The sequence below is a fragment of the Pseudophryne corroboree genome, chromosome 9, assembly GCF_028390025.1.
Source record: "Pseudophryne corroboree isolate aPseCor3 chromosome 9, aPseCor3.hap2, whole genome shotgun sequence".
Lineage (NCBI taxonomy): Eukaryota > Metazoa > Chordata > Amphibia > Anura > Myobatrachidae > Pseudophryne > Pseudophryne corroboree.
Genome location: NC_086452.1, coordinates 329,357,527 through 329,379,601, shown reverse-complemented (window position 1 = coordinate 329,379,601; position 22,075 = coordinate 329,357,527). Strand labels below are relative to the sequence as shown.

The 22,075-nt window shown below is 46.7% G+C and overlaps 1 protein-coding gene and 1 long non-coding RNA gene across 5 annotated transcripts in view; one reads left to right on the top strand and one right to left on the bottom strand.

Moving 5' to 3' along the window:
• KCNJ4 (potassium inwardly rectifying channel subfamily J member 4) overlaps positions 1 to 22,075 on the bottom strand; it is a 189,760-nt gene that overhangs the window by 86,920 nt on the left and 80,765 nt on the right. Inside the window, exon 1 of one of the 4 annotated variants that reach the window (XM_063940544.1) lies at positions 15,604 to 15,722. The exons of the other annotated variants lie outside the window; for them this stretch is intronic. The gene's annotated coding sequence lies outside the window, so the exon portion shown is untranslated. Of the gene's footprint in view, positions 1 to 15,603; positions 15,723 to 22,075 lie in introns of those variants that run through there. 4 annotated transcript variants of the gene reach the window in all.
• The window catches only part of LOC134958149 (uncharacterized), a 35,119-nt gene continuing 28,683 nt past the window's right edge, over positions 15,640 to 22,075 (top strand). Inside the window, exons 1-2 of the long non-coding RNA XR_010186889.1 lie at positions 15,640 to 15,748; positions 17,634 to 17,689. This is a non-coding gene — a long non-coding RNA (uncharacterized LOC134958149). The remainder of the gene's footprint in view (positions 15,749 to 17,633; positions 17,690 to 22,075) is intronic.

Here is a 22,075-nt window from a genome sequence, read left to right as displayed (position 1 = left end):
CACTAGGAGTCTTGGGCACTTTAAGAAATCAATAGTTTGCACTAGCTCCTCCCTCTGTGCCCCTCCAATCCAGACTCAGTCTAGAAAACTGTGCCCGAGGAGACAGACATACTTTGAGAGAAGGATTTAAAGAGAACAGTTAAGAGATTCGAACCAGCACACACAAACAAGAGGAAAGCCATGCTAACCAAACTTGAACAGGAACAGCAACAATTGAACCAACAAAAATACTGAACCAAGTAACAGTGCAGGAAAAATGAAGCACTGGGCGGGCGCCCAGTTTCCTCTACGGACTACGAGAAAGGGATTTACTGGTAGGTAATTAAAATCCTATTTTCTCTTACATCCTAGAGGATACTGGGGTCCACATTAGTACCATGGGGATGTACCAAAGCTCCCAAACCGGGTGGGAGAGTGCTGAGGTTCCTGCAAACAGATTTACCAAACTGAAGGTCCTCAGAGGCAAAAGTATCGAACTTGTAGAACTTAGCAAACGTATTCGAACCGGCAGAGCTGTAAAGCCGAGAAACCCCGGGAAGCCACCCAGGAAGAACCCACCGACCTAATAGAGTGGGCCTGTACAGATCTTGGAACCGGCAAACCTGCCATAGAATAAGCATGCTGGATAGTAAGCCTGATCCAGCGTTGATTTTATTGGGATCATAGAGAACAAACAGCGAGTCCGATTTTCTGTGATGAGCTGTCCACTTCACATAGATCTTCAAAGCCCTCACAATTTCCAAGGACTTTGAAGTAGCAGAGGTGTCGGTAACCACCAGAACCACAATAGGTTGGTTGATATGAAATGCAGACACCACCTTTGGAAGAAATTGCTTACGAGTTCTGAGTTCAGCTCTTATCTTCATGAAAAATCAAATAGGGGCTTTTGTGAGACAACGCCCCCAGCTCCAACACACGCCTTGCTGAAGCCAAGGCCAACAGTGTGACAGCCTTCCATGTAAGAAATTTGATGTCAACATCCTGTAAAGGCTCAAACCAATCCGATTGCAGGAACTGCAACACCTTGTTGAGATCCCAAGGTGCCGTGGGAGGCACAAAGGGTGGTTGGATGTGCAGAACACCCTTCAAAAATGTTTGAACCTCCGGGAGAGAAGCCAATTGTTTCTGGAACAAAATGGATAAGGCCAAAATCTGGACTTTTAAGGAGCCCAAACATAGGCCCACATTCACTCCTGACTGCAGAAAAAAGGAGAACACGTCCCAGTTGAAATTCCACCGCAGGAAATTTCCTGTTCTCACATCAAGAGACGTATTTTTTCCAAATACGGTGGTAATGTTTAGACGTTACCCCCTTTCTGGCTTTGATCAAGGTTGGAATAACCCTGTCCGGGATCCCTTTCCGGGCTAGAATTTGACGCTCAACCTCCATGCTGTCAAATGTAGCCGTGGTACGTCGTGATAGATGAATGGCCCCTGTTGTAGAAGATCCTCACGAAGAGGTAGAGGCCACGGGTCCTCTAGGAGCATCGCCAGTAGAACCATATACCAGGCCCTTCTTGGCTAGTCCGGAGCAATGAGAATAGCTTGAACCTTTTCCCTTTTTATTCTTTTGAGAATTCTTGGGATCAATGGAAGTGGTGGAAACACGTACACCACCTGGTAGACCCATGGAGTCACCAGAGTGTCCACCGCCACTGCTTGTGGGTCTCTCGACCTAGAACAATACCGCTTGAGCTTCTTGTTGATATGAGAGGCCATCATGTCGATATGTGGAATTCCCCACCGATGTGTCAAGCACCCGAACAACTCCAGGTGAAGGCCCCACTCCCCTGGGTGAAATTTGTGTCTGCTGAGGAAGTCTGCTTCCCAGTTGTCCACTCCCAGAATGAAGAATGCCGACAATGCCATAGCGTGCCGTTCTGCCCAGAGGAGAATCCTTGTTACCTCTGACATTGCTGCTCTGCTCTTCTTTCCACCCTGTCGGTTTATGTAAGTTACCTCCGACACATTGTCCGACTGAACCTGAATGACATGATCCTGAAGAAGATGTGATGCCTGTAGAAGGACTTTGTATATGGCCCTTAGTTCCAGAATGTTGATTGGAAGAATGGTTTCCTGACTTGACCATTTTCCTTGGAACTGTTCCTCTTGGGTGACTGCTCCCCAACCTCTGAGTCTTGCGTCTGTGGTTAGCAGAATCCAATTTTGAATCCTGAACCTTCGGCCCTCGGTCAGGTGAAAAGTCTGAAGCCACCACAGAAGAGAAATCCTGGCTTTTGGCGACAGACGTATCCTCTGGTGCATGTGAAGATGCAATCCAGACCATCTGTCCAAACGAGCCAGCTGCAAGGGCCTTGCGTGAAACCTTCCATACTGCAGTGCCTCATAAGAGGCTACCATCTTCCCCAGGAGGCGAATGCATAGATGCACCGATATCTGGGTCGGTCTTAGAACGTCCCGCACCATCGACTGAATTACCAATGCCTTTTCCAATGAAAGAAATACCTTCTATGCCTCCATATCCAGTATCATCCTCACGAACGGAAGCCTCCGTGTTGGTTCCAGGAGAGATTTTGGCAGGTTCAGAATCCACCCATGATCCTGGAGTAGTCGTGTTGAGAGGGCAATGATGTCTAACAACCTCTCCCTGGATGGTGTTTTTATCAGCATATCATCCAGGTATGGTATTATGTTCACTCCTTGCTTATGGAGGAGAAACATCATCTCTGCCATTACCTTGATGAACACCCTCGGTGCCGTGGAGAGGCCAAATGGCAGGGCCTGGAACTGGTAGTGACAGTCCTGTAATACAAACCTTAGATAAGCCTGATGAGGCGACCAAATCGGAATATGAAGGTACGCATCCTTGATATCCAGAGACACCAGGAATTCTCCCTCCTCCAGACCCGAGATCACCACTCTCAGAGACTCCATCTTGAATTTGAACACCTGTAAGTACGGGTTCACTGACTTGAGGTTTAAAATGGGCCTTACTGAACAGTCCGGTTTTGGTACCACAAGCAGGTTGGAATAATAACCCTTGTTTTACAGTTGAAGTGGAACTGGAACAATGACCTGAGTCTGTACTAGTTTTTGGATTGCTGCCTGTAAAGTCATGCTTGCTTCTGGAGAAGCTGGTAAGCCTAATTTGAAGAATCTGTGAGGCAGGAGTTCCTGAAAATCCAGTCTGTAGCCCTGGGCGATAAGATCTTTGACCCATGGATCCAGGCATGATGTTGCCCATATGTGACTGTAATATCTTGATCGGGCTCCCACCTGCCTGTATTCCAAGCAATGTGGTCCACCGTCATGCTGAAGGCTTTGAGGAAGCAGAAACGGAGGTCTGTTCCTGTGAAACTGCAGTTGCAGGTTTTCTGGGTTTACCTCTATTGCCTTTCAAGGCTGTAGAAGAACCTTTGGATTTACTTTTGAATTTCGCTGTCCAAAAGGACTGCAGCGTTGGAGCAGAGTAGGTTTTCCTAGCTGGGGGTGCTGCGGAAGGAAGGTATGTAGACTTACCCGCCGTAGCCTTGGATATCCACGTATCCAGGTCATCTCCAAAAAGGGCTTCACCTGTGAATGGTAGGCTTTCTACGCCTTTCCTGGAATCCGCATCTGCAGTCCACTGGCATAGCCACAAGCCCCTGTGTGCTAACACTGCCATGGCAGTGGTGCATGCATTGAGCAAACCAATTTCCATTATGGCCTCCACCATAAAATTAGCAGAGTCCTGTGTATGTTACGCACACCAGTGCTAACAGGAGTATACCGGTGTATGAACAGAGAGGGATGCGAGGCAAAACGAACTCACAGACAGTATAACACAACATACACAGGAGGTGATGGAATAACTAATAAACACAAAATGAACGGGGAAGCCCAAAGGCTCAGGAATTGGGTGTCTCCCAAGTGTCAGGAATGCTCAGATGGAATAGAGCGGACAATGAAGCGAGATGTAGTGATTTAACATGTGGAGCACCCGAAATGATGTTGCTAAGAGCAACAGAAAAAACCCCAAAGGGTTACCAACGGGTGTGGGAATAAACTCCTTGGTCAGAGATAGAAATATAGACACAAGGAGAGTATCCACAATCCTAACCCCCACTTGCAGGGCACAGGTTCAGCTTACTGCCACTAAACTGACACCTGGACGCCCTGCACAGTGAGGGAGGATTAAGCAACCAGGTCTGAGAGTACAGCCGCAAACCTGCTGGGTTCACAGAATAGCAAAAGAACCCCAGCAGGTTAAACAACTGACTCCAGTCTTACTGCTAGGTCCGGATTGGCAGAATGAAGTACCGAATCCCAAGGCCTATTCGCAGTAAGCAACAAGTAAATACAAAGTCACACAGTACTAGCTAACTCTCTGGAACTGACTAACAAACAAAGATTCAGCAGCATTTGCCTAGCCTGAGAGGATGGTTTATATAGCAGGTGCTGTCCACGCCCCACTCAGACCTCACAGACTGTGAGCACAAAACCAGCGCCGGATTCCCTGCCGTGCACAGAGCCTGTAACCACTACACAGTAAAAACCCGGACCGGAGTATCAGCTGCGCTCAGGTTACTTCGCTAACACTTGCCTCCCGGTTGCCATGGCGACGTGGCAGCACAGAACAGGAGATCCTAACAGTACCCCCCCTCTGACGAGGGGTCAAAGAACCCCTACCACCGGGTTTATCGGGGAACTGCGAGAAGAAAGAGCGTATCAGTCTGGGGGCATGAAGATCACAACTGCGCACCCACGACCGCTCCTCCGGGCCATACCCCTTCCAGTGCACCAAAAATGACAGCCGACCCCGAACCATCTTGGAGTCAAGAACCCTTTCAACCACAAACTCCCTCTGACCCCGTATCAGAAGAGGAGAAGGTCTTCCACTGGAAGAAGGATTACTAACCGCCAGTTTTAAAAGGGAACAATGAAATGTTTTATTGATACCCAATGAACGGGGCAGATCTAACTGAAATGCCACCGGATTGATAACCCTGGTGATCTTATAAGGGCCGATGAACCAGGGGCCTAACTTATGAGATGGCTGTCTCAACTTCAAATTCTTGGTGGACAACCAGACGAAGTCTCCTAATTTGAAGCTGCAGGGTCTTCTCCGCTTATCAAAAACCCTTTTGGTCACTAATGACACAGACACAAGGGCTTTCTTAACTTTCCTCCAAATACCCCTAAGGGCCGAAACCACAGAGGAACCACCAGGCGTGGAATCCAGGGGGTCAAAAGAATTGGCCTTAGGATGATGCCCATACACAAAAAGGAAGGGAGAGATCCCTGTAGCAGAGTGAGCCGCGTTGTTATAGGCAAACTCCGCCATGGACAGATGAGCAACCCAGTCAGTATGACACTTGGAGACATAACACCTGAGGAACTGCTCCAAGGACTGGTTCACCCTCTCAGTCTGCCCATTAGACTGTGGATGGTAGCCTGACGACAAGCTCACAGAAATCTGGAGATCAGAACAAAATGCCCTCCAGAATTTGGCCACAAACTGGGATCCACGGTCAGAGACCACATCAAGTGGCAACCCGTGGAGGCGCACAACATGCTGCATAAATAACTCAGACAGGCGTCTGGCCGATGGCAACCCAACCAGTGGAACGAAATGCGCCATCTTCGAAAACCTGTCAACGACAACCCAAATGGCTGTCATCCCCGAGGATTTGGGCAAGTCCACCACAAAATCCATGGAAATGTGGGTCCATGGCTTAGATGGAATAGAGAGTGGATGTAATGGGCCGACAGGAACCCCTCTAGGAGTTTTATTTCGGGCACAAACGTCACATGCCCGAACCCACTGATCCACATCCCTAGCCACCGAGGGCCACCACACCGCCCTAGACAGCAACTCCCGAGTTCTGGCAATACCCAGATGCCCTGCCGACCTCTTGGCATGGAATTCCAGGAACACTCGCTGTCTTAACCTAGGAGGCACAAACAAGAGACCTACCGGAAGGTCTGGAGGAGCCTGCTCCTGTGCTCTAAGGACTAATGACAAGAGGTCCTGGGTAATGCCCACTTTAATACATGATGGGGACACAATGGGCAATGGCTCCTCGGTGGTCTCTTGGACTGGAGCAAAACTCAGCGAGAGCGCATCAGCCTTGATGTTTTTTGACCCAGGGCGATATGTTATCAAAAAATTAAAGCGAGCAAAAAACAAAGCCCATCGTGCTTGCCTGGCATTGAGCCGCTTCGCTGACTCTAAATATGCCAGATTCTTATGGTCGGTGAGAATTGAGACCACAAACTTAGCCCCCTCAAGCCAGTGTCTCCACTCCCCGAGTGCATCCTTTATAGCCAACAATTCCCGGTTACCCACATCATAATTCATCTCGGCAGACGAAAATTTACGGGAAAAGTAAGCACAGGGATGAATGCGATTATCAGACACCCCCATCTGAGAGAGCACTGCCCCAATACCTATCTCAGAGGCATCCACTTCTACCACAAAAGGACGCTCTGGATCTGGGTGTCGCAGCACCTTGGCCGAGACAAATGCCCTTTTGAGATGGGCAAAGGCCGCTTTGGCCTCACAAGACCAGTGAGCAACATCCGCCCCTTTCTTAGTGAGTGCCACCAAGGGGGCCACTATAGACGAAAATCCAGCGATGAACCGTCTATAAAAATTCGCAAAGCCCAGAAAACGCTGAAGCGCCTTTAAACTAGTGGGCTGCACCCGATCCAGGACTGCCTGTACCTTAGAACCCTCCATTTGGAAACCTTCTGAGGAGATAATATACCCTAGAAATGCGATTTGCTGGACTTCAAATTTGCACTTCTCCAGCTTCGCCCCAAGCTGGTGGTCTCTGAGTTTCTGGAGGACTAAGCGTACATGCTTCCGATGTTCCTCCAGGGAATGGGAGAAGATTAGGATGTCATCTAGATAAACAACTAAAAATCTATCCAAATATTCCCTGAGCACATCGTTCATGAATTCCTGGAAGACTGCCGGGGCATTAGAGAGCCCAAAAGGCATCACCAAATATTCATAATGCCCTGAGTGGGTATTAAAGACAGTCTTCCATTCATCCCCCTCTCTTATTCGGATTAGATTGTAAGCCCCGCGTAGGTCAATCTTAGAAAAAATGGTGGCAGTACGAAGCTGGTCAAACAAAACCGAAATGAGAGGCAGTGGGTACGAGTTTTTAATCGTGATACGGTTCAATTCCCTGAAGTCGATGCAGGGTCGCAACGAACCGTCCTTTTTACCCACGAAGAAGAACCCCAACCAAACTGGGGACTGTGAGGGTCTGATAAATCCCTTAGCCAAGTTCTCCTGAATGTACTCTGCCATAGCCTGAGTCTCAGGACGTGACAGGGAGTACAACCTGATCTTGGGAAGCTTAGCATCCGGCAACAAATCAATGGCACAGTCATAGGGGCGATGGGGAGGTAGTACCTCCGCAACTTTTTTGGAGAACACATCCGCAAAATCTGCATAACATCCTGGCAATCCTGGCAAACTTAGCTGCGAGAGCCTGACTGGAAGGCTCAAGCAACTCCTGAAACAATCACTACCCCAACTAAGAATCTCCCTAGAGACCCAGTTAAATTGAGGGTTATGGGCCCTTAACCAGGGTAACCCCAAAACCAATGGGGCAAAAGAACAGACAGTCACATAGAAAGACAATTTTTCAGAGTGTGTGGCTCCAATAAACAAAGGAATTTGGCTGGTGCAGGAGGTAATTTTACCCTGGGACAATGGTTCCCCGTTTAACCCACAGATCTCAATCTCTGATGCCAAAGGTACTGAGGGAACAGAGTGTTCCAGGGCGAATTGACGGTCCATGAAAACCCCATCGGCCCCACTGTCAACAAAGGCCTCAGTCTTGACAGTTTGACCGAGGATCTCCAAAGTCACCGGAATGAGAAAAGTCTTTTTGGGAAAATCTGACTTCTGGCCTGACAGGATATTTCCCATCACCCTCAGGCCCTGAAGTTTTCCGGCTTTTCTGGGCATGATACTACAACATGACCTTTATTCCCACAGTACAAACACAAACCCTGCTGTCTCCTCCGCGTCTTCTCACGTGAGGAGAGGCGGGTAGCCCCAATCTGCATAGGCTCCTCGGAATATTCCTCAGAGTCTGAGGTTCCCTTGGGAAAAAAGGAAACTGCGGTCTCCCTTTCAAGCCTACGCTCTCTCAGCCGTCTATCCACCCGGATGGATAACTGCATGAGCTGATCTAAGCTATCAGGCGAGGGATATTGTACCAGTTGGTCCTTTATCTGGTCAGAAAGGCCCCTTCGGTACTGGTTTCTCAGGGCTGGGTCATTCCACTGGGTAACATGAGCCAACCTCCGAAACTCCGTACTATAAACCTCAGCTGGCCGTCGCCCTTGCTTTAGGACCGTAATCTGAGCCTCGGCTGAAGCCATCTTGTCAGGGTCATCATACAAAATGCCCAGTGCCGTAAAAAAAGCATCAACACTTTTAAGCGACGGACAGTCAGGCTGCAACCCATATGCCCAGACCTGTGGGTCTCCTTGTAGCAAGGAAATCACCATGCCCACCCGCTGAATCTCCGACCCAGAAGACTGGGGCCTAAGCCTGAAATATAGCTTACAGCTCTCCTTGAAACAAAAGTACTGCGAGCGATCTCCAGAAAAACGATCCGGGAGATTTACTTTCGGCTCCTTAACCCCTAAACTTGCCGCTGCTGCTGCGGGAGCTCCGCTAGCGGCCTGCGGGGTGTTCATTTTAATGGACATCTCATTAAATTATCGAGTCAGGACCTGCACCTGATCGACCACCTGTTGCAAAGTATTTTGAGGGGTATGCTCCATATTCCCACAAAATTTCAACAGGAGTAAGGCTGCTGAATATGTTACGCACACCAGTGCTAACAGGAGTATACCGGTGTATGAACAGAGAGGGATGCGAGGCAAAACGAACTCACAGACAGTATAACACAACATACACAGGAGGTGATGGAATAACTAATAAACACAAAATGAATGGGGAAGCCCAAAGGCTCAGGAATTGGGTGTCTCCCTAGTGTCAGGAATGCTCAGATGGAATAGAGCGGACAATGAAGCGAGATGTAGTGATTTAACATGTGGAGCACCCGAAATTATGTTGCTAAGAGCAACAGAAAAAACCCCAAAGGGTTACCAACGGGTGTGGGAATAAACTCCTTGGTCAGAGATAGAAATATAGACACAAGGAGAGTATCCACAATCCTAACCCCCACTTGCAGGGCACAGGTTCAGCTTACTGCCACTAAACTGACACCTGGACGCCCTGCACAGTGAGGGAGGATTAAGCAACCAGGTCTGAGAGTACAGCCGCAAACCTGCTGGGTTCACAGAATAGCAAAAGAACCCCAGCAGGTTAAACAACTGACTCCAGTCTTACTGCTAGGTCCGGATTGGCAGAATGAAGTACTGAATCCCAAGGCCTATTCGCAGTAAGCAACAAGTAAATACAAAGTCACACAGTACTAGCTAACTCTCTGGAACTGACTAACAAACAAAGATTCAGCAGCATTTGCCTAGCCTGAGAGGATGGTATATATAGCAGGTGCTGTCCACGCCCCACTCAGACCTCACAGACTGTGAGCACAAAACCAGCACGCCGGATTCCCTGCCGTGCACAGAGCCTGTAACCACTACACAGTAAAAACCCGGACCGGAGTATCAGCTGCGCTCAGGTTACTTCGCTAACACTTGCCTCCCTGTTGCCATGGCGACGTGGCAGCACAGAACAGGAGATCCTAACATTGTAGGAGTAAAATTATCTCCCCCCTGGATAAGGAATCTAACCCATGAATTAGATTACCTGGACATTTTGCAATGGCCCTAGTGATCCATGCAAAAGCAATAGTGGGTTTCTGGGCCACCCCAACAGCTGTATACAGGGACTTGAGAGTGGTCTCAATTTTGCCGTCAGCCGTGTCCTTTAAGGAGGCTGCCCCAGGGACAGGTAAGACTATCTTACGTGACAACCTAGATACCGATGCGTCAACAATCAGTGGATTTTCCCACTTTTTTCTATCATCCTGAGGAAATGGGAAGGATGTGAGTAACCTTTTAGGGGTCTGAAACTTCTTGTCCGGATTAACCCAAGTTTCTTCAAACAGAGAATTTAACTCCTTTGAAGCAGGGAAAGTAGCAGAGGATTTCTTTTTTTACATTAAAATAAGATTCCTCATCCACCTCCACCACCTTGTCAGAAATGTGCAGGGCTTCTCTAATAGCTTTTATCAGGGCCTGTATTCCTTGTGACAGGGCTTCATCTCCCCCCCCCACCCCCACACGAGTCCACTTCACCCTCCTTCTCATCTGATACATCATCATCAGTGTCAGCCTGCAGGATTTGGGCCAGAGTACGCTTTTGTGGACAAATGGCAGGGGTCTGAGACGCTGGTATGGGAACTGAATCTCTAGTCATCAGGTCCTCCACAGAGTGTCTTAAGTATTGCGTCTCTTTCTCATTATGGGATAATTTATTAGAAATATGTGAGATCATCCCTTTAAGGGAATCCAACCATATGGGTTCAGACCCACTAGCCTGAGAATGTGTACTATCCTGGGTACACTGTAGTGAATCCCCCGGGGAAGACAAACACTCTGCTGTGCAGGAAACACACTCCCTTGACATGGTAATGTGAAGGGACACACACACACTCACACACAGTAAAGGTGAAAGCACAGTTAACCCACACAGAGCCCGCAGGGAGACAGAGAAGATGGAGCCAGCCACACCGCACCCTTTATGCTAAAGCCAAGCTCAGCTGGGTCGCAAACTAAGCTCCTTAATAGGGCTTAGTATTCTAACACCGCTCCCCTTACTATGACCCCCTGGTGCCGGTGAGGAAACGTGGAGTCTTTGTGGAGGGGCTGCACTTCCCTGCAAGTCATGTCAGTGTGAGCTGCAGAGGGAAAATGGCGCGGTGAGCTGCTGGATCTGCTCATAGTGATGCCCCGCCCCCGTAATGGCGCACGGTCTTCCCGGTTTTATTATACTGGCTGAGGTGTCTGAGAAGCTTAACAGCGGGTTAGAACCCCTGTAAGCTGTCTGCCAGTGTAGTGTGATGTTAAAAAGCTCAGCTCGCCCCTCACAGCGGAAACATACACACATACAGCATGTTGTACTGAGCATGGAGAAACAGCCTGCATGTCAGTGCTGCTCTCCATACCCTGATGCCGCCATTACAGCCGGCGACCGCTTACTCACCACTCTTCTTACATCTGGCTCTGTTAGGGGTGGTGGCGTGCTGCAGGACTGTACGCTCGCCGTGGTGGGGCTTGCGAATAGGACCCTCATAAGCTCAGTGTCCTGCCAGCCGGTAACGGGAACATTAACCCAGTAGCGGATCTTGCCACGGGCAAGCAGGACTTTTGCCCGGGGCGCCGCCTTCCGGAGGGCGCCGGCGCCATCCGGAGGGCGCCGCACCATGGCAAGATCCGCTGCTGCTGCGGTGCCCCCCGCTGTCTGCTGTGAAGGGAAACTAGATGCTACGCGTCTAGTTTCCCTTCGTGGGCTGCCCGCTGTGAAGGGAAACTAGACGCTACGCGTCTAGTTTCCCTTCCTGGAGAGGACCTTAACTGTAATCATTTGTGGTGCGCGTTGACGTCATCGCGCACCGCACAGCAAAGGTCCTCTCCATGAAGGGAACCAGACGCTTAGCATCTAGTTTTCCTTCGTGGAGAGGACCTTTGCTGTGCGGTGCGCGATGACGTCATCGCGCACCGCACATCCTACTGCAGTACAGGGGCCGTAACTGACCACGCCCCCTGTATGAAGCCACGCCCCCTAATGCCGCCCGGGGCGCAAGAAGCCCCGGAACCAGCCCTGCATTAACCCTACAGGAGGTGAGGTTGGGCTGTTCCCCCCCCCCCCCACCCCTAAGTCCCACGAAGCAGACAGGCTGGTGCCAAGCAGCCCTGTCTGAAAACAACAAACAGAAAATAAATGCAGAAAACTCTTCAGGAGCTTCCCTAAGCGTGACCGGCTCCTCCGGGCACAATTTATAAACTGAGTCTGGTAGGAGGGGCATAGAGGGAGGAGCCAGCGCACACTATTGACTTTTTAAAGTGCCCAAGGCTCGTAGTGGACCCGTCTATACCCCAAGGTACTAAGGTGGACCCCAGTTTCCTCTAGGACGTAAGAGAAATGTATATTACACATGTAACTTTGACAGAGTAGGTGGGCTCCTCTCAGCTCTGAGCCCTATAGCAGCTGCCCTGCCTGGACCTATGGTAGCTATGCCCTTGCTGATGTTCATCTATATGACATGTTTTTACAAAACATACTTGATTCTTTTAAACAATCGTTACAGGGAGATTGTAGTTGGTAGTAGAATGCAACACGCAAAGTGCAGCACACCATTGAGGGCAGTCCCAATTTTAGGTCACTGTTGTAAGTAAGGGGAGGAGGGTTTGGGGTGGCTTAGTGCTTCAGATATCACTAGACATGTCCCACATGAAGACCTAAAAGCACTGCTAAATGTTGCTAATGTCAAAGTATTCATCCTCTTACATTATATCCAGTCGTTATTTGATGGCCATTCTTCTACTCTTTCGTATCCTGCCACTATTTACTGTAATACAGTGTTCTTTTTTATCATTATATGCTGCTTTCTTCCATGTGATGTTATTTACTGTTACATATGTGTCAGGGTTACTATTATGTGTTCCCATGTGATCCAGTATGACTATACACTAATTATACTGTAGGCTTAATGTAAAGAAGACTTATTGCAGCGCAGAAAATAACAGAAAGAAATCGCATAAATCTAGCATGGATTCTTCGGGGTGCAATATTATTGTCTGGGCCATATTTAAGGCTGCAGCCCAGGGGCCCCACCACCAAGGGTCCCCTACCACTAGCACAGTATGGGGGCAATTCTATCCCCATGTAGGGGATCCCATAGCAACGTACTGAAGGGACCACTGTCCCAATGCTTCTTGAGAGACAACTCTCTGCAACAGTTATTTAATTTATGACTGATAATAGTGCCCTGGTTTATTTTCTTTACCAGCGTAGTGCCCTAGTTAATATTATGCCACATAGTAGTGCCCTAGTTTATTTTATGAACAATCGTTGTTGCTTAGATTATATGATGTCACACTGTAGGGCTGCCAGTACACATTATGCCACACTGTATTCCCAATTCACACTATGGCATACAGTATCCCCAGTTCATATTTTGCCACATTGCAATGCCCACTGTTCATATTGTGCCACATTAGAGTGCTCTCCAGTTCAAATTATGCCATGTTACAGTGCTCCAGTTCATACTATGCCACACTGTAGTGCCTCCAATACATATTGTGCCACATTAAAGTGTTCCAGTTCTTATTATGCAATATTATGGTGCCCTCCACATTGCAATGAGCAAATCTGATTATAACACATTACAGCGCCCTGCATTTCATATTGTGCCACATTACAGTGGCCTCCAGTTCAAATTATGCCATGTTACAGTGCTCCCTTACATTTATTTCATCCACTGCACACTCCTCTCACAGAAAATGTAATTTAACAAAATTCAGTCTAAGCAATGGACCAGACTCAATTGCTTAGCAGGCACATCTAGGAAATTGGTCTACAAGTTTATAACCTGGGTCCTGCTGAAATTATTCAAATGGCATTTTAAATGTTAAATTTTTTTTTTTTTTTGTGTTATATATTATACTGTCTATGTATACCAGTATTAGGACCATCAGCATTATATAAACCATATAAACTGTAAATAATATCGAGTTTTTATGCTTTATATCCTAATAAATTGGATTATATCAGAATGTAAATGTAAACTGCATATGTGATATTATTTGTTTAGGAGTGAGCGCTGGGAGTTATATACGCTAAGCATTCAATTTCTAAGGGCTATTGGAACCCCTTCCCTCCTCAGCTGCTACTCACATAATAAATACCGTAAAATATACACACAGACCCCCATCACCACATACACACACTACACACACACATACAAATATTCACACACAGTACACACTACACACACATAAAGTACACACACACCCAAATATATACACGCAGTACACACTACACACACCCAAATATACACACAGTACACACTACATACACATAAAATACACACCCCAACCCCCACCACCACATATACACACTACACACACATAAAGTACACACAAACCTAAATATACACACACAGTATACACGACACACACATACCGTGTGAGTGTCGTAAGGGGTGCTGTGTGTGTGTGTGTGTAGTAACGGGTTCTGCTGTATGAGTGTAGTAATGGGTTCTGTGGTTTGAGTGTAGCAACAGGTGCAGCTGTGTAAGTATAGTAATGGGTTCTACTGGTCATGCCCCTCTGCATCATTAGTCACACCCTTGGAGGCCCCATATAATAGGCCCTATGTAAATTTCAGCTCCAAGCCCATGTGGACCTTAATCTGGCACTGGACCCAGGTACCTCAGATTCACAGCTGTTGAAAACTGCTACATTCTCACTGTACCATGTCCAGAGGACCCCCATACCTCTTCAGTCTATGGTTCTCCCCAGTCCTTACTCTGGTCATGGTTGTTGTTGTTATTGATAATGTAGATAATATAAAGTCAAGGAAAAGAATGATAGAAAACTACCTACAGAATAATTCCATACGAACATAACAGTTTTGTGTGGAATAACAGAAGTTGTACCCCATTCAAAAAATAAATTTTGCCTGCGATCTGGGGTCCACAAGTTTCAGTTTGTTATACAGGGCTAGATGCATCATCGCTTGGAGAGTGATAAAATGGAGAAAGAAAAAGTGCCAGCCAATCAGCTCCTAACTGACATGTCACCGCCTGTGTTTGAAAAATGGCAGTTAAGAGCTGATTGGCTGGTACTTTTTCTCTCTCCATTTTATCACTTTCCAAGCGATGATGCATCTGGCCCATAGTATCTTGTACACACTAGGCAATGCCATACTGACAACTAGCTGTCTGCTGCCTGCAGCGTGGTGAACACTAAAAAAAAAGTAAAAGTTGTCAAGAGCAAGGCGAGTCCCATAATATCTACTGCACTCTTCCACTTCTGATCCAGTCTTTATTCAGCCAGGCAGTGTTGTTCTTTAAGTGACTGTAAAAATCAATTATGGCATTCTACAACCCATATCAAAAGAAGAAAAGAGAAAGAGAAGGTGCCTGTACTTTTTACTCCTAGGGAATCCCTAATGCTGCATATATTGGAAATGAGGGGAAATTGCCAGCCCCTCGATTGAAAATACAGACAAAAACAACAAATACCAATACGTGCGCAGAAGGAAGAATATACAATATAAATTTAAAAAGGTTTAATACTTCAAATAATTAGAATAATTAAAATAACCTCAGAGTGACCATATTTGTTATCATTAAATGAAACTGTAATGACTTCATCTAAAATATCTACCAATGTCCATATAGAAACTTTGTTCCCAAGAAGCTCTATTAATAATAACTCTTGTGAAGTAGCTTAATATGGTAACCTTGTATTATCAGAAAAAAAGTATCAAATTGTTTTGTAGTCCAAGAGATTTGATGGATATTTGATATAACTTTTAGGCTGGCCAGCCTATTTGGTAGTTAAATCAGCTGAACTTGCTCTACTTTCAGATGTATTAGTAACCAGCAATCAGTAAAGATGAAATGGTCAATAATGACCGACTATGAGTACCTGTAAGCTTCCAGAAATCAAGCTTGCAGCCGTGCTGGTTGATAGATCAAAGCGGCAGTGGGGTTGTAATCCTGTGTCTCGATATATCTAGGACCCGTAGTTGGCCGCCTAACATCCACAGCGCTGCGGGGTACCGTAGAGTCAGGTATTTGTTGTTATTGGTATTTGTTTTTATTCTACAAGCCAGGGCTGCCAGGCTGCTCTCATGGCACACAGACAGGTCATATACACACACATACATGTCATATACACACACACATCACACTCAGATACACACATCCATGTTTAATAGCAGGAGCGCAGACCTGGGAACGTGTTACAGACCTACAGAAATCCCGGGTTGATACACGTTCACGCGCAAATTCCCAGGACTTTAAAGTAAGTCTGAAAGGTTTATTTGAGCTCAGTATGATTTACCTACAATCAAAATCCCGACAACAACTGACCGATGGTCAAAATATCTACAAGGTCAAAATACCAACATTTTAAATGTCGACACGGTCAAAATACCGACCTTTAAAATGTTGACATGTCAAAAATCGAAGCGAATTTTAAACAAATGTTAGTGTGTGTATGTTGACATAGGTCAACATAGACACCGTATAAGTGTACCGCATCCCCTTGCATAGCTCGCTGCGCTGGGCACACTATTATATTCCCCCTCCACGTCCACTGTGATGGTAAAGTATGAACAAGTCGGTTTCAGTAAAAAAAATCATGAAAAACGTGTGTCGTTTTTTTGACCTGTCAACATTTTAAATATCTGTATTTTGACAGTGTCGACATTTTTAATGTTGGTATTTTGACCATGTCAGTATTTTGACCATCAGTCAATGGTTGTCGGTATTTAGTCCGTCAGGATTTTGATTGTAGGTAAATTGCATCCCGGTTTATTAGTTGTCATTTTGCCCTGTAGTCTATGGATACTTGCCATATAAATAAAAGATAATGGGGGTAATTCCAGGTTCATCGCAGCAGGAAATTTTTTAGCAGTTGGGCAAAACCATGTGCACTGCAGGGGAGGCAGATATAACATGTGCAGAGAGAGTTAGTTAGATTTGGGTGTGGTGAGTTCAATCTGCAATCTAAATTGCAGTGTAAAAATAAAGCAGCCAGTATTTACCCTGCACAGAAACAAAATAATCCACCCAAATCTAACTCTCTCTCTGCAAATGTTATATCTGCCCCTCCTGCAGTGCACATGGTTTTGCCCAACTGCTAAAAAATATCCTGCTGCGATCAACTTGGAATTACCCCCAATAGTAATAATAAGTACAGGTAAATGTTTCTTCGTCATAATGTAAGAGCCACACATTAATACTATTTTGGAGTACCACACTAAATGTGACCAAAAGATCACTTTGCAAAAAGTAGTCAGGTCTATCATTGTAATGCGTCTGTTCCCTGAGCTCTTCAGTCAGACACATGGTAATTTGGCAGCAACCTGGAGTCTTGGAGAGCTTGCTTATAGGGGGTTAATCTTCTGTTTAAAGCCGCAGCCGGCACAGCCTGACTCAGAGATATTCATAGCTCCTACAACCAGCTGTGTCGTCAACTCAGGGGTTCAGGCATATTATTATATCAATTAGCATCTTAATGAAGTGAGCAGCATCGTTTTAGAGCTGTGCTGGAGAGAAAGGCAATGGGTGCGTGCTTCCACAACATGATACTAGTTAGTATTAATCAGGTTGGGGTAGCCTTTTTGGGTAAATTCCTTGGATCAGAAGTTGTGAACCTTTAAATGCAGTACAAAATCAAGATCTTTGTAGCACATGGATACTTTGTTAACCCTTTTAAAATCTCAGTACATCTGCATATTCTAATAGAAAATAATGAGCGTGTGATGAACAGTAAAATGTAACTTTTCTGGTATTCACACATTGGTCCGATGTTCCCCTTCACTGCTGGAAAAAGTTTGTGATTTAAGGAGTATTTAGATTCAGCTATTATACCAATTTTGTTGATCTCTAGGGGACTTTTTACTGTTAACAAAACACTATTTGGTTGTACAGTATATTTTCTGTCTACAGATGGTGCAGGATGACTTGTTCCTTGGTAAAACGAGATTTAGAAACTTATAGGACTGGTAAGTATTTCAGGAAGGCATTACCCCCATTAATTCATGGTCCAGAGGCCCTCATTCAGCATGGATCGCATTTGTAAAACTGCTCACAGGCAAATGCAATATGAGGTGTTAAACACCTCCTTGCTGTATTTGCAATCCCAGCGCCGTGACTGCGTCACAGCCTGGGATCAACATTGTGACCGATGGTTGCAATGTTCTTCGCAGTCTGCCAGCTGAGTAATACCAATTCATATTATGCTTCACAGTAGTCTCCATTATTCAAATTATGCCACACAGTAGCGCCACTTACACACATTACGGCAGGCAGTGCCTCATATTACACATTACAGCTGGTAAGAGTCCCCTTTTACACAGTATGGCTGGTAGAGTCCCCTTTTACACAGTATGGCTGGTAGAGTCCCCTTTTACAAAGTACGGCTGGCAGAGTCCCCTTTTACACATTACGGCAGGTAGATTCCCCCTTTTACACATTATGGCAGGTAGAGTTCCCTTTCACGCAATACAGCAGGCAGATATATAAATAATATGTATGTGTGTGCCTTTATCTTATATATATGATGGACAGGACAGTGGCTGTGATGGATACTGGGCAGTAGGTACTCTGGATAGACGGTGGGTTAATGGGCAGTGATGGATACTGGGCACCTAGAGGCAGGCAGAGCTGGAGCTGTGTCAGTGGTCCCCGCAGAAACTAGGAGAGACCTGGGTACAGAGTGCTGCTCTTACCACCAGGTCCGGAATGCTATTGTCTCGGTGAGACGATGCTCAAATCACCCCACTTCAGCCCCAACAGCCGATCTGCCCAATATCCCCGAGCTCCAGTGACTCCTGTCCTCCTTGGACTACACAGACAAAGTGATTCCCAACTAGCTCTGGACATGTTTCCACCACCATGGCCTCCAGCACTAAGAACATGAGAAAAGTAGATCCAGCAGGAGCAGGGGCAAATGCAGGATCTTCATGGGGGGGGGAGGTTTCCATACACACACAAACACACACACACACACACACACACACGCATACGTGTGTGTGTGTGTGTGTGTGTGTGTGTGTGTGTGTGTGTATATATAATATATATATATATATATATATATATATATACACACACACACACACACACATACCTCTTTCACATAAAAATGGAAAACAGCCACTATAATTAATTAAAGTAAATAAGCCACCATAGCTTATCATAGAGGCGGCTTATCATTGACGCTGCCTCCCATCCCCCCTCCCCCTTCCCCAGGATACCGGGTAGTGTAACATAGTGTAGTGTAATGTAGTGTAGTGTAGTGTAATATAGTGTAGTATAGTGTAGTGTAATATAGTGTAGTGTAGTGTAGTGTAGGCACTTACGTGACAACACGTTCTTTATGCGCTTTTGCCTGTCTCCTGTACAGAACACTACACTTCAAAGACAGAGAGGGGCGGGCCGCGGGACTCGGGAGCGCAGCAGCACAGATGGCATAAAGTGTTGTTCATTGCTGCCGCTGATTATACACAGCGATCAGCGGCAGAGGCTCCAGCTGGCGGAGCTTGGGGCTGCGGGCGGCAGGTACAGGGGAGCGGGAGGGCAGCCGTCAGCGGGAAGGATATGCGGCCACTCATGGTGTATGTAAAAGGTGCGCCCACAGTGCAAGTGTGCTGTGGCCAATGCACCTTCTGCACACACCTACTTATGGCTCTGGGCACAGGTAATAGTGCCTCAACAAAAAAAAGAAAATGGGCCCTAGTCCCTGCGGGGCCCCTAGGCTTCAGCCTAGTCATCCTAATGGATAATACAGCCCTGCCTAAGGGGGATAAGTGTACAATTTTTTTCAAACAAGAGAAAAGCAGGGCAGACATGGACCAGAACAGTGGCTGTGGGAGCAGAGTGCATTGCTCACATTTTGTACATTGGCCCACTTATGGTACATTTCTGAGGGGTATATTTACTAAAGAATGATTTTAAACAATTTTTAAATTGATCTAAATCAATGTTGTGTTTCGAGGGCTAAATCACACATTTAGTAACAGACACATTTTTTATATTGATTTTTAACTGTTAGTAAATGTGCAATTTAGCCCATGGAACACAAAATCGATTTATATCTATATAAAATAGATTAAAATCTAATACATTTACCCCAGAGATTCCAAAGATTAGTACATGTGACACAGGAGAGGGTGTTGAGAGTGCTGAAGCTGGACATTTCTGCGCTCTGGGCTGGCAAACGACACCCCTAGCATATATGACCTCATTAAACATCAAGTGTCTGGGAGTAGGAAAAGGATGCTGGGTGCTTATGTAGCACCTATCTGTGTAGTGCCTTTCTGTGTAGAGGTGTTGCCTCCACTGACACCCCACAAGGTGGAAAAGGGTGGCGGGGTGCCTCTGCAGGGTGCCATTGGTACAGTGACCATGCTGGCTTTAGCAGTGACCCTAGGTAGAGGGGTGTATGTTACTGACTGGAGGTGGCCAGATTACTGTAACTCTGCTCACACAGCAAAAGGGAAACACAAACCTTAGGTACATGTAAGCAGTGTCGGACTGGGGCATGTAGGACCCACCGGGGTAATGCAGTGGTAGGGGCCTATGTTAGGGGTGTGACCAGTCCGCAGAGGGGGTGTCGCCTGCCACCTCATTGGTTTGACTAACCATTAGAGAGTGGAACGTCTGGGCCCCTTCATAAATATATACAGTAAATCATACTTGCCTACATCTAGGATGCTCCCTCCGGGAGGGAGCAGCCAGGTCACAAAGCAGGGGGCGTAAAGGAGGCGGAACGGGGGCGAGGTGACGCGAACACATCATAGTAGCCCCGCCCCCTGCTTTACAATGCCTACATTACCGGCATTGTAAAGCTGAGGGCGGGGCTACAATGACACGATTTAGCACGAATCGCGTCATCACCCCACCCCCTTCTGTCTGACAGGTTGCCGCATAGTGGAGGGAAGCCAGGGGATGAGGTGAGCGGGGGGATGCGGCGGGGGTGAGTGGCATTCCGGGAGACTTGCCCACTTCCCCGGGGGGGCGGGAGTTTCACCCGATTTTCGGGAGCCTCCCGGCTTTTCCGGGAGAGTAGGCAAGTATGCAGTAAATTCATCTGCTGCATGCATGATATTGTACCAGATCAATAACAGCAATGCACTGTAGAAAATACACCATAGTGCAGTATAAGGTAACATATGTATGATGTATAATTCAAGTTCACAGTCTAGAACCTGATCCTTACAGCAGGAGGTGGGCCCCAGGCAGTGGGGCCTACCGGTGGTTTCCCCTGTACCCCTGTGGGCCAGTCCAAGCCTGCATGTAAGAAAAGGTGACCAGTACAAACAGGAGCAGTTAAGAGTTTGCTTGGAGATTGCATTTAAAAACGAGATATAATGACGTTAATGATTTTAACCTTGTGTTAAAATATTGTGCAGAAAACACTAGGAGAGTAAGGGCACATCTATAGCAATTTACTTAAGTTACAGCTGAGACTTACTGTATGTAGTAAGCATTATAGTAAGAACATTAATGGGGAAAAAATGGTGCACACAAAAAGAGTAAAAAATTAGACTTTTATTTTTGTAAACTACTAGAACAATGATGGGTAGAACTGAGCTGTTGCCTTGGGTTAAATTTATGCAGATACTTGAACATCAGTAAAATAACTGAACAGCCTAAATACCTATTTAATGTGTAATAGCAGCATTTGCTTTGGCATATGGGCATCCCGACTAGCTGCAAAATACTGACGTCAGAATCCCAGCACCACGGGCTTTCCCCCCTCTATGGGTATACACAACACCCATAGTGGCAAGCGCAGTGAGCCACCGTGCCCACAGCGCGGTGAGCACAGTGAGCCCGCAAGGGGCTTGCTAGCACTCACCCCACTGCCGGCATACCCGTAGTCTGGATCCCACTTTCGGCATACCGACGCCCAGGATCCCGACGCCCAGGTTTACATAGTGATCCCATGAAACCAGCATCATTTAAAGTAAAGAACAGGTAATGGCAGATTTTACCTAGTAAGATCAACCCTCCTACAGTAAGGACCCATTTAGCCCTGCTGTCACCAGCCAATGCACTGGCAGCTGGCTTCACACTGAAAGTGATTTTCTCTTACGTCCTAGAGGATACTGGGAATCCATTTAGTACCATGGGTATAGACGGGTCCAGTAGGAGCCTTGGGCACTTTTAGAATTTGATAGTGTGCGCTGGCTCCTCCCGCTATATCTCTCCTACCAGACTCAGTCTAGGAAACTGTGCCCGAGGAGGCGGACAGACTTTGAGAGGATAGATAAGAAAAGTGGTGAGATTACGAATCAGCACGCAACAAGAGGAAAGCCATGCTAACCAAACTTGAAACATGAACAGCAACAGCTGAACAAACCAGAATACTTAACCAAGTAGCAGTG